The sequence below is a fragment of the Gadus chalcogrammus genome, chromosome 10 (assembly GCF_026213295.1).
Source record: "Gadus chalcogrammus isolate NIFS_2021 chromosome 10, NIFS_Gcha_1.0, whole genome shotgun sequence".
In the NCBI taxonomy this organism is placed as follows: domain Eukaryota; kingdom Metazoa; phylum Chordata; class Actinopteri; order Gadiformes; family Gadidae; genus Gadus; species Gadus chalcogrammus.
Window position 1 is genome coordinate 10978250 of NC_079421.1, and position 13462 is coordinate 10991711.

Genomic DNA, 13462 nt, shown 5'->3' on the forward strand with positions numbered 1-13462 from the left:
TAGGTAGCAAGGCAGGTAGACACCGCTGGCTGCTGCTCTGCCAAAAGGTTGGATTTGTTCAGCTGGAATGCAGTCTATCGCTCTCTGCGTCTCTCTCCCTCTCGCCTCCTCTCTGCTCAGCAACTGAACGCTGCGAGTGCAGTGCACTGAGACTCTGCCTCTCTCTCCCGCCTGCTCGCTCGCCCTTTCCCTGGTACATCCCTCCTCCTCCTCCTCCTCCTCCTCCTCCACCCCCCTCCCTCCATCCCTCTCACATTACCCCCTCCTCTCCTCTCCATCTCCTCTCCCTCTCTTCTGACAATTACTGCTCTGCCATTTCCTGGTGTGTCAGACAGAAAGGCTCAGTGTCTGCCGTCCTCAGAGAAACAAACCCTGCTTTGATAAATCAGTAAAACTAAACGGATGTGAGGAGGAGTGGGGAACAGTGAGGCTCGGTTTAGAGCTCACAGGACGACCTGCTTAACTACAATCCGTGGCTTGGATCGTCTTCAGGCTCAACTTTCTGCGTCTTGGCAGCGGGTCACAGGTTGGAGCTGGCCGGCTGTCAGGAGTGATCGAAGATGAGGCCCGAAATAGAAAGAGAGCAGCATGCATGTGCTGCGACACCAGAGAATTACACTCATCGGCCTCATCCAATCGCCTGCATACCGCTGTCTCCACCTCCGCACAGCCCTGAGGTGGAGACAGCCAGAAATCATATGCTAAACTATTCACCATTATATATATATAATTCCCCAGAGAACATTTGTGGAATAATTAGTTTGTCATGCACAGGGAACATGTTGTACGAGGGAGGGAATGCTGCCTTTCAACGCTGAACAACAGGACTGTAGTGCCATGTGAAGGACATAGCTCTGCTCGTCAGCAGCAGGACAAAGCCCCAGCAAGCCATGTGCTCGACCCCTCAGCACAGGGAGTTAGGGAGCGACCTTGACTCCATGAAGGTCACGCCTCTCCCACACAGAGGTCAAGGTTGGAGGGCTGTTGACTTGGAGCTCTGGACGTCAATGCCTTCATCCATCACCGCTACATCCGCGTCGCCCCCGGCAACCACAGCCTCTCAATGTCAAAGCAGCGTTGTGTTCTTCAAGACGCTGTCTTCCCGCTCCAGTCAGGACCTGTTGGTGGGAGACAGTCACGTCTCTCCATCAGCAGAACACAGCAGAACAGGGGCAATGTCACACTTACAGCTGTTCCAGTGGTTCTTTGGGAATATTCCAGTGGTTCTTTAGAATATTTTTTAATGTTCAGTGAGGCAGACTCTGAAGGGGTTTGGAAAGAGAAGATGATCACGCAGGCCGCTGTGGGGGAGAACCTCCCTGGTGGAACGTGGACAAGATGATCAGTGAATGTGTAACGCATGGACCTCGACGTTCTCTAGAACAGTTCTATTATTTTAGATTGATCGATTTATCATATTTTGAAACGATTACAATAGTCTTGAATGTATTTAACTGTGATTGGTTTTGACTGGATACTTTACGATGTCCATCTGGACACAGTAAAGTATTCAGATGATTTATGGTTTATCATCCATGAGTTATCATCCAGTGTTTCATCATCCAGATATTCATCATTCAAGTTTATTATCATCCAGATGCTTCTCATCCAGATGATACCAGTGTTGCATCCTCCAGCTGTGTCGCACCCATATGCCCATCATCCAGATGTTTCCAGTGTTTCATCTTTCAGATGTGTCTCATCCAGATGTTTCTCCTCCAGATGTCTCCTCCAGATGTTCCTCATCCAGATGTGTCTCTATGTATCTCATCCAGATGTCTCTCATCCAGGTGTTTCTCATCCAAATGTTTCCCTTCCAGATGTTTCTCCTCCATGTTTCTCATCCAGATGTAGCTCCTCCAGATGTGCCTCCTCCCTGTTTCTCATCCAGATGTGTGTCCTCCAGATGTGTCTCCTCCCTGTTTCTCCTCCAGATGTGTATCTTCCCTGTTACTCCTCCAGATGTGTCTTTATGTTTCTCCTCCATGTTACTCATCCTGATGTTTCTCCTCCAGATGTTCTATCAAAGGCTCAGAGCACTTCACTGCCGTTCAGCAGCCTCCCGCCCATCGATCAGCGCTGGGTGATGAACCGGCCTCCTTAATGAAGAGGTAATTGGGGAGGAACCGCTCGTTAGGCCTCGTTAACGAGAAGACCACAAAACGCCAGAGTCTACCGGCCCACTCCATCATGATCCGCTGGATACGAAGGCTCCCTGATCCGCTCTGGTCCAGGTCCTGATCCGCTCTGGTCCAGGTCCTGATCCGCTCCGGTCCAGGTCCTGATCCGCTCCGGTCCAGGTCCTGATCCGCTCCGGTCCAGGTCCTGATCCGCTCAGGTCCTGGTCCTGATCCGCTCCGGTCCTGGTCCTGATTCGCTCTGGTCCTGGTCCTGGTGCTGACCCATTCTAGTCCTGGTCCTGGTCCTGACCCGCTGTGGTCCTGGTCCTGACCCGCTGTGGTCCTGGTCCTGATCCGCTGCGGTCCTGGTCCTGACCTGCTCTGGTCCTGGTCCGCTCCGGTCCAGGTCCTGACCCACTCTGCTCCTGGTCCTGACCCGCTGTGGTCCTGGTCCTGGTCCTGATCCTGATCCGCTCCGGTCCAGGTTCTGGTCCTGACCCGCTGTGGTCCTGGCCCTGGTCCTAATCCTGATCCGCTCCGATCTAGGTCCTGTTCCTGAACCGCTGGGGTCCTGGTCCTGACACTCTGAAGACCGGGTCCACTCAGGGGACCAGCTACTGGTTCGGTTTGAGACTCTGGACCGGCCCACCATCACAGATGTAACCACTTTACACCCTCCTGATTGGGCAATAGGGCTCCAAGGGTGAGCTTTATTTTTCAATCACAGGAGAAGAAAGCTTCCTGAGATCGTTATCTCACCCTGCAGTCTGGCGGTCTGCCAAGTCGCATTTTAGGATACAGATCTGAAAACAATATGACCTGAGCTGTCGATGATAAAACAATTCTCCCAAGCCCTGTTCACCCTTTCATTTCTCTTTCTTAACATAAATCTAAAGCATGTAGGAATCTAATTATTTTGATTTAGCAGATATTAATACATCGGTAAGATCATATGAATCATTCAGATCAGATATCAGTTAATAAAAAGGATCAGATATCTGTAAATCAGTAGGATCAGATATCAGTTCATCAGTAGGATCAGATATCAGTAAATCAGTAGGATCAGATATCAATTTGTAGCCTACAGTGTATACACACAGTGAATAAAAGGATCAGATATCAGTAAATCAGTAGGATCAGATATCAGTAAATAAAATGATCAGATATCAGTAAATCAGTAGGATCAGATATCAGTATGTACAGTGCAACACACAGTGAAAAAAAGGATCAGATATCAGTAAATCAGTAGTATCAGATATCATTAAATCAGTAGATCAGATATCAGTATATACAGTGTACACACATCATTGCAGAACCTTTCCATTCTGGAAGAGTGTCTTAACCTCATTTGCGCTGGCATTTCTGCTGCTCGTTTGAAACGTTGGCATTGTTGTAGGAATCACGCTCTGTAACAAATGAACATGGCTTTGTGTTCGCTGCAGTTTATCAATGAGAACACCAGCATCTTGTCTCACAGACTCCAGGTCTGACGCCAGGAAACAACATGAATCACTCACTGGTGTGTGTGTGTGTGTGTGTGTGTGTGTGTGTGTGTGTGTGTGTGTGTGTGTGTGTGTGTGTGTGTGTGTGTGTGTGTGTGTGTGTGTGTGTGTGTGTGTGTGTGTGCGTGTGTGACTGAGTGAGTAAGAGACTGACAGACTGACACAGAGAGAGAGACATACAGTGGGTCTCTATCTTTGAGCGTGTGTGTTTGAGTATTTCTGTGTGTGTGTGTCTGTGTGTTTGAGCACCTCTGGGTGTGTGCAGGCGTGCATGCAAGCATGTGCGTGCGTGCGTGCGTGTGTGTGCGTGCGCGTGCGTGTGTGTACATGTGTATATACAAAGACACACATATATATGTATATATATACATATATATATTCACATGCGGGTACTAATAATATTATAGTAGGCCTACACTCTGGTGTAATTATTGATGTGTGGAGGCCGTCGCAGGCTGGATGAGAAGTCAACGTCACACTACTCTGTACTGTACACACACACACACACACACACACACACACACACACACACACACACACACACACACACACACACACACACACACACACACACACACACACACACACACACACACACACACACACCTTCTCAGATCAGTCAGGCAGCCTAATTATGGAAGGCAGACAAATCCTTTGAGGTGTTTGGCAATCCTCATTAGCATAAATAGATGGAATTAGCATAACAGTAGCAACAATGGACAGGTTGAATTTGTTTATCTGTAAGGTTCACACCAAAATAATGAGGAGAGATTTATTTCACCCGTTGAGTCACAAATCAGGAGAGCTTTAGGATCTGATCAGATTAACGCCCGACTGCAGTGAGACAAACCCAGTGGTAAACAACAACATCAACACTGGTAAACAACAACATCAACACTGGTAAACAACAACAACATTGGTAAACAACAACAGCACTGGTAAATAACAATTCAACTGGTAAACAAGAACAACAACCACTGATTAAAAAAAACAACACTGGTAAACAACAACGAAAACACTGGTAAACAACGACAACATAAACACTGAAAAACAACAACAACAACATTATCATCAACATCAACACTGGTAAATAACCCAACTGGGCCTTGTTTCCCGATAACGATGGATCCACGCTCGTACGATCATTCTCACGATGGATCTTGCGATCCATCGTAAATTCCTTTCAAGCGTTTCCCGAAACGTTTCCCGAGTTTCCTACGAATGTTAGGTGAGAGCGCACAAGTGCAGTGAGAGCGCACTCTCACTGCACTTGTGCGCTCTCACCTAACATTCGTAGGATTGTAACTGTCTACTGACACGGTGCTGAAATGGGCTCCGTAGGAGGGGGAGGAAAATATCTCCCCATCAAGGCCAACAGCAGAGTAGCCTACGAAAAGAATAGACTGCAATAATATGAATGCTCAAGATATTAAAACACAATTGATTAGGCCTAGGCCGATATCAGTCCTAATCCTGAATGCACTGTGCGTTTCAAGGCATTTTACCCCCTGCAATAATTCCATATTACAAAAATCTAAAATAGCTTGTGTGACAACTACATTTATCTCTGGTGTTGATTTCTGAAACATGCTTTGCGCAGCAAAGAGAGCCGACTTTATCTGATTCTGCATAACGTATCATTGATTGGTACGCACTCTCTAGTCTAGAATATTTGCAGACATTAAAAATCCAACGTTCCATTCATTCATTATCATTCAAACGCAGAGGCTATGCATTGACACACGGCTATTGCGGACCCCATTAGGAGAGCTTGGTCTAGATCCTGCCTCGAAAGCGACCTCCCACACAAGAGCAATGGAATAACTTGATTTTATTATATGCCTTGTGACGTGGCGTTTGATCGGTACATTTCGGCTGCGCATTTATTTTTGGAATTCTAAATTGTTGCAATAAATTATGTTGTTGTTGACTTCTAACATGTCTCTATCGTTGCTGTTTAAATAACAGTAGTCCATGAGTAATATATCGGCAATAATCACGGTTTTTGGTTGCGAAAATGCGCCAGCTGGGCATTCCGTGGTTTTGGATGTGTTTTAATAAAACACATCCAATACACGGAATGTCCGCTGGTGACGCCACTGAAGCTATAGTAGGCTTACGATGCTCTTAGCATCCTACGAGTACCCCTGGAGTCCTCGTTAGCTACGAGTGTTTTCAGGACGTTCGTTACCAACGAAGCTTTCGGGAAACGGTGTGAAAACTGTACAATGCTCGTCAGACACGAGCATCAATCCACTTAGGCTAACGATGCTTCGGGAGACAGGGCCCAGCAGATCACCATCGACAACAACAGCAATACTGTTAAGCAAGGTGATCAACAACAACAATGTTAAACACCCTTATTGTCAACAACAACAGTCTGTGTTGTTGTCTGTGTCATTGCAACATGAGACCACACCCTCTTACCAGAACATCATTTCATCACACGCTCTGTGAATCAAACATGGTTCATCTTTCATCTCAGTAGAATATTGTGGTTATTTTCTGTCTTCCCACTACTTGTGGCAACCTGTTGGAGACAGAGAGACAGAAGGACAAACAAACAGACAGACAGACAGACAGACAGACAGACAGACAGACAGACAGACAGACAGACAGACAGACAGACAGACAGACAGACAGACAGACAGACAGACAGACAGACAGACAGACAGACAGAGAAACAGACAGGCCGACAGGCCGACGGACAGACGAACAGACGGACAGACAGCGGACAAACAAACAGACAGGCATACAGGCCGACAGACAGACAGACAGACAGGCGGACACATAAACAGACAGACAGACAGACAGACAGACAGACAGACAGACAGACAGACAGACAGACAGACAGACAGACAGACAGACAGTTCCGACAGCCAGCCAGCTAGCAAGACAGGCAGGCAGACAGACTGACCGACCAGTACTGTATAAGTCATGTTATTAAAGAGCGTCTCTGAGGTTGTTAGGGCAGAGGGCTGTCGACTGCTGGCGGCTCTCTGCTCCCCGCCACGCCGGGGGAGCGAGCGTCTGCGTGAGCCTCACCTCCGGTCGAGGTTTGATTGAGGCGCAGGCCTCATGTTAGTCACATGGCCGTGTCGGGGGAGTGTTGAGTCAACAGACTCCGCTCCGGAGAGGAGATGTAGCAGCAGCATGAAGCAGAAACACAAGGCAGTCTAATCTCTCTGCTACAACAGGACTCACTGATTCATTCAGTCCGTATGCAGACACTCTGCCCGTAGGACTCATGCATCACACTGGATCACAGCGCGCCCTTAATCAAACTAACTGGAAACTCGACATTGGTTTCTTTGGTAGTGCAGCATCGAGACCCATTCACTCAACCAATCATCCCTAATGCAAACCCTAAACCTAGCCACACCCCTAGTGCTAACCATGAGCCTAAACCTAGCCACCCCTAGTGCTAACCATGAGCCTAAACCTAGCCACATCCCTAGTGCTAACCATGAGCCTAAACCTAGCCACACCCCTAGTGCTAACCGTGAGCCTAAACCTAGCCACATCCCTAGTGCTAACCATGAGCCTAAACCTAGCCACATCCCTAATGCTAACCCAAGCCCTAAAGCTAACCCTAAACCTCGTCATATCCCTATACCTTGTGCTAACCCTAAACCTAGCCAGATCTCTAGTGCTAACCCTTAAACCTAGACATTTCCATGGTGCTAACCCTAAACCTAGCCATATCCTTTGTGCTAACCATTAAACCCATATCCCAAGTGCTAACCCCAAACCTAGCCATATCCCTATACCTTGTGCTAACCCTAAACCTAGCTAAATCTCTGGTGCTAACCCTTAAACCTAGCCATATACATAGTGCTAACCCTTAACCTAGCCATATCCCTAGTGCTAACCCTAAAACTAGCAATATCCCCAGTGCTCACCCTAAACCTAGCCATATCCCTAGTGCTAACCCTAACCTTGGCTAACCTCGGCTGAGTTCAGGGGATGTGATGAGCAAGCCCTCTGCTCAGCTGACAGCCGGTAGATTCTATTAGCGTTTCCACATCCGTCTGGCTAGCGTCCACAGCAGGCGTGCGGTGGGAGGCTGTTAGGAGAATAGAAATTTTCCCCATGACACGAGGATGACAAAACACTGAGGGTCATTTAAACAATGTTCTGATCATCCACCAAGCCTTCAGCATCTTTGTTTTAATGATCATTATTGTGATTGCTGTTATTATTTCTAATCGTCATTTCATGTGATCAGACAAAAGAATCCAGTCTTCCATTTAGTCTGTCAACACACTCTGAGGTACCCATTGCTCAATAGCACTTCAAACAGTGCGGTTATGGTTTTGTCCATGTGAATGCTCTTCATGGTCTGTTTGATGTTATTCATGAGCTCAAAGTGAATGTAAGACAAGCCTTGAATACAAATGATGGGCTTGGGCTGCCACCTGAAGGACCGCCTCCTCATGACTGCCGCCATCAGCCGGGATTAGACACGCATCAAGTCCAGGACAGAGCAGCATCCGTATAATGATAGGAAGTAGCACCCCCGCTCTGATAGGTGTCATCATCCAGAGGTTCCTTCTGCGGACTGAGGAGTTGTGGAGAAGCTTTGACCTGATATGGAAACCAATGGGGAACCATAGGGTCAGGGTCAGGGTCAGGGTCAGGGTCAGGGTCATGTTTAGGGTCAGGATCAGGGCCAGGGTTAGGGTTAGGGGTAGGGTTAGGGTTAGGTTAGGTTTGGGTTAGGGTAAGGGTCAGGTTCAGGGTCAGGCTCAGGGTTAGTGTCAGGGTTAGAATCAGGGTTAGGGTCAGGGTAAGGGTAAGGGTTAAGGTCAGAGTCAGGAGCTACAGTGTCAGAGTTAAGCTCAGGGTCAGGAGGGTTAAGGTCAGGGTCAGGGTCAGGGTACTGGGTTACGAGGTGCTCACGTGGACGCCTGTTAACGGCATCGCTAAGAGCAAGTAAAGGTCGATCATCAAAGTCACAACTCTTCCGTTTTGGCACCGGATTGGTCAACGAGCTCCCTGCCGACCTCAGGACCGAGAGTCGCTCACCAGCTTTTGCAGAAGCCTCAAGAATCCCTTTTTCAGAGGTCAGCTAGACTCTGCTAGCCCATCCCTTACCCCCTACACCCCTTTTACGCACTCATTTTATGTTGTACGTCCTGGCACTGGCACAAAAATAGCACTTAGCATCATGTAGCCTCTTATCCTAGCTTGTGTTGTGTACCGGGAATGGGTTAACCTAGGGATTTTTAGTGCTTGGCACTTGGTTATATGAACATCTTACTGTACAGACAGCGATATATTGTTGTTTCTCTTTCTTTTGTCAAATGTACTTACTTCAAGTCGCGTTGGATAAAAGCGTGTGCTAAAAGCCCTGAATGTAAAAATGTATAATCCGTGTTTTCTGACGTGGATTATGCTATTCTCCTAGGGTAGAAATAATGTTACAACAATAATTGCAATATGTTATCAAAGCAGATGAAGGTAGCTCGTAGTCTTATCATGAGTCAGAGAAGAACACGGGAGGATATTCTCCAAACCATCCGTAATATTAAATAAACTTCTTGGTATGACTACATGTTGCTCCGTACTGGAGGAAAAGCACACAATTAAAAGCTTTTCTGCACCTTGTTAGGATTCCAGCAGCAGCACACTGTACAGACGCCTGGTAATAGAATGGTTCATGGTTTACCGGCCCAGTGAGATATAACTGAAATTAAACGGATTCAACTTAAACACGAAGGGATTTGTCTTCCATTCACAATGCTGCATTTGGAATTGTCCTCAAGATTAGTTTTATGTTGATCAAATGATCAAATGTAACTTTACACTCACGTGAGACAGAGAGAGAGAGAGAGAGAGAGATAGAGAGAGAGGCAGAGAGGGTGAGAGAAGGAGAGCGAGGCAGAGAGAGAGAGAGAGAGAGAGAGAGAAATTGTGAGGGAGAGATTGTAGAGAGTTCTCCATGATTCTAACGTTGGTGATTCTAACACGAAGTCAGCTAGTCTTATCAGGTAGCATCAGGTAGCAATCAGGTAGCATCAGGTAGCAGGTAGCATCACGTAGCATCAAGTAACATCAGGTAGCATCAGGTAGCAGGTAGCATCAAGTTATATCAGGTAGCAGATAGCATCAGGTAGCATCAAGTAACATCAGGTAGCATCAAGTAACATCAGGTAGCATCAGGTAGCATCAAGTAACATCAGGTAGCATCAGGTAGCATCAAGTAACATCAGGTAGCATCAGGTAGCATCAAGTAACATCAGGTAGCATCAGGTAGCATCAAGTAACATCAGGTGTTATCAGGTAACATCAGGTAGCATCCGGTAACATCAGTAGCATCAGATTGCATAGCCACCGGGTTACCATGCAGCTAGCCCACACTGCATGCGTCCATAAAACTGAAATATTTCCTCTGAATACATCTCAGCCTTGATAAGGCAGGCAAAGACGCTCTGTGGTCATAGTGAAACCGTTTTAAATGCACTGAGCTGCTAACTAGCACCACAGGCGTCTGCACGTCGGAAAGAAAGGAATGAATGAAGTTACTTCAAACAAGTGAGAGGTGTGGCGTCATTTTCTCAACCTTGTAAAGACAGTTGATAGATACAAACTAGCTGTTCTCGACCTGGTTGTGGTAAAGATGTGTACATGGATGGGCTGTCCTTGGTAACCATGGCAGCCCTGTCTCCTCTCTCTGTGAGGAGGCAGAGAGTGTTCATAGCCATGGCGAGTTCGACCCATTTCTCTGTGTCCCTAATTATTTTCTTATCCCTAATAACTACTAAACAGATGGACATTAAATCAATGCTCAAATTCCCGGTCAACACAACGTCCGTTACCCTTAATCAATCTATTAATCAATCCTAATCAATCTAATAATCAATCTGATGAATTTAACACTCCTAACCACTGGTGATTAAGCAGTGTTGTTATCATAACCCCTGACCCCTGACAGATACTGTGTAGTCATCATGACCCCTGACCCCTGACAGATACTGTGTAGTCATCATGACCCCTAGCCCTTGATAGATACAGTGGGTCATCATGATCCCTGACCCCTGATAGATGCAGTGGGTCATCATGACCCCTGATAGATACAGTGGGTCATCATGACCCCTGACCCCTGATAGATACAGTGGGTCATCATGACCCCTGACCCCTGATAGATACAGTGGGTCATCATGACCCCTGATAGATACAGTGGGTCATCATGACCACTGACCCCTGATAGATACAGTGGGTCATCATGACCCCTGACCCCTGATAGATACAGTGGGTCATCATGACCCCTGACCCCTGATAGATACAGTGGGTCATCATGACCCCTGATAGATACAGTGGGTCATCATGACCCCTGACCCCTGATAGATACAGTGGGTCATCATGACCCCCAGACCCCGGATAGGGACATCAAGGGTCATCATCATGACCCCTGACAGATACAGAAGGTCATCATGACCCCTGACCCCTGATAGATACATTGGGTCATCATGACCCCTGACCCCTGATAGATACAGTGGGTCATCATGACCCCTGACCCCTGATAGATACAGTGGTCAGACCCCTGATAGGGACATCAAGGGTCATCATCATGACCCCTGACCCCTGATAGATACAGAAGGTCATCATGACCCCTGACCCCTGATAGATACAGGGGTCTGACCCCTGATAGAGTCATCAGGGGTCATAATCATGAACCCTGACCCCTGATAGATACAGAAGGTCATCGTGAACCTTGACCCCTGATAGGGACAGGGTTGTGAACCAGCTGTCAATCTGTCCCCACGTCACGGCAGGCGCCCTAAAGCCGATTATCTTCCTCTGGCCCAGCCGCCGCGGAGCTGCAGCGGCCATCTTGTCCTTTTATGGCTTGTTTGGCGTGCGCTGTAATGAGTCTTGTATCCCCTCTCCCGTTGTCTTTAATTAGGAGCGCGGCCCTGTGTCGGCGGCTCAGCCTTCAGTCGGAGCGCCGGGATAAGTCGCCGCTCGGCTTGTCAGAACTCCGTCTCCAGGGTTCAGCAGAACAACAAACAGAGGAGCAGCCAATCACGGCTCTCACGCTCTGGCGGCGGGGGCAGGGAGGTGGGGGGGGGGGGGGGGTGCTCGTTCTCCTAGCTCGGGACGTGGATTGGAACTGACTCACAGAGTGGGGCATGGAGGCACCGCTGGAACGAATGCGGTTAGATACCCAAAACATTTGGCTTCCTGCCTGGACGCCCGTCCTTTTACAGAGCCAGAGGGTCCGGAGAGCGCTTAGACAGACGGGAAGCCGTCTGACCACAGACTGCTGCCTCCCCCTGACATCAAACATACATTACTGGGCTGGGGCATTCAGGGGGTAGTTAGGTGTGTGTACAGGGTACTAAGTCAGGTACTAAGGGGCGTCTACAGGACACTAAGTCAGGTACTAAGGTGTGTCTACAGGGTACTAAGTCAGGTACTATGGTGTGTCTACAGGGTACTAATGCTGCGTTTTAATATTCATCCGTCTCGGAGGTCCGAGGACGTTGCCTAGCGACACGCACAAACACGCCCCTTTTCCTCGGACGGCGAACTCACCATCTCGGTTGAACCCAGTGGTGACCGAGCAAAATTCCGAGACAGAATTCAAGATGGCTGCGCCCATTGTGACTTGAAGTATGAACTATTTTCATTGTGCTTGGACCACTTTGGTGGTTTAAATGGCAATTTCAATCACTCGTATTACTGAGATACCTTACTGCGTCTGTATCTCTGCCTATGGCCTATAGCCTACTTATTTTGAAACGCCTGGGGTCTCATTTATAACCGTTGCGTACGCACAAAACGGGGCTGAAAGTTGCGTACGTGACTTTTCACGCCAAGGTTGTGATCTATAAAAAACCAACTTGACGGGAAAATGTGCGCAGCCCTAAGCAAACTCTGACCCATGCGTACGCATGGTTTGGAGGAAAAGGAGAATTGGCGACACAGACGGTGTGGTGGTGAACTGAAGTCAGACCGAAGAATTGCAGAGTGAGAAGAACGATTATGTTTTATCATCGCCCTTCATCAATTTAATTTCAACCCGTATCATGCGTTAAATCCTAATCAGAATAATTTAAGTCCACTGCGTTATTTCTCAGTTATAACTCCAGAAATATCTCCTTAGAATAGAAATAAAAAGAAATTCTCTATATTTAATCCCGTCAATCCATACTGTCCACTGACGGCGCGACTGCATGGAATAAAGCATCTGTCCAACATGTGTCAATAACATAATATTTTTATGTGACACTGTAAACACATGATCAAATGTCAATTAAATCCCAAGTGTGAAAAACCAAGCCACACTCATCACAATCGTTGTCCGTTACTCTTGATGCTTTTCATGACAAATCAGGCATTAAAAAGGGGTTATGTTCAAGAACATTTTACGTGGGTAATTACAAACTGATTATCCAAGGCGTTCTCGTCAGTCTTATTACCGTAACCCTATAAATACAGAGGTGAACGCCGTGGTAATGCTGCACCATATGGCACTTCTGGCGGACCATGCAGGATTCGGAGGGAGAGGGTATTTAGGGACCATAACGATTGATTGGTAGGCTACATAAAAATATGTAACTCTATGTCAGACCACTTCTTTTTTAATTCTGGGACTGTGCGCTCCGTGCTACTGACAGAGTTCACTGCTGCAGCAACATGTTGCCACTCACTCTGCTTTTTGTTGTTGGCGATTCCAATCCCGTGACCGCCGAACAAAACTACCTTTCGGGCCTCCATCTCACCCACAAGTGTCTCCACTTCAACCTCCGGGAAATTTCGCTTTTTTGATTTTCTCAGTACTTCTGCCATTGTTTCCAACAAGACATAATACCGGCATCTGAGTCTGTTTTA

At 47.4% G+C, this 13462-nt stretch overlaps 1 protein-coding gene across 1 annotated transcript in view; it reads right to left on the reverse strand.

The window, feature by feature from the left end:
* The window catches only part of lingo2 (leucine rich repeat and Ig domain containing 2), a 79023-nt gene extending 78918 nt beyond the window's left edge, over nt 1–105 (reverse strand). The window contains exon 1 of the mRNA XM_056599939.1: nt 1–105. This exon is cut by the window's left edge and continues 402 nt beyond it. The gene's annotated coding sequence lies outside the window, so the exon portion shown is untranslated.
* Nucleotides 106–13462: the final 13357 nt, after the last annotated feature.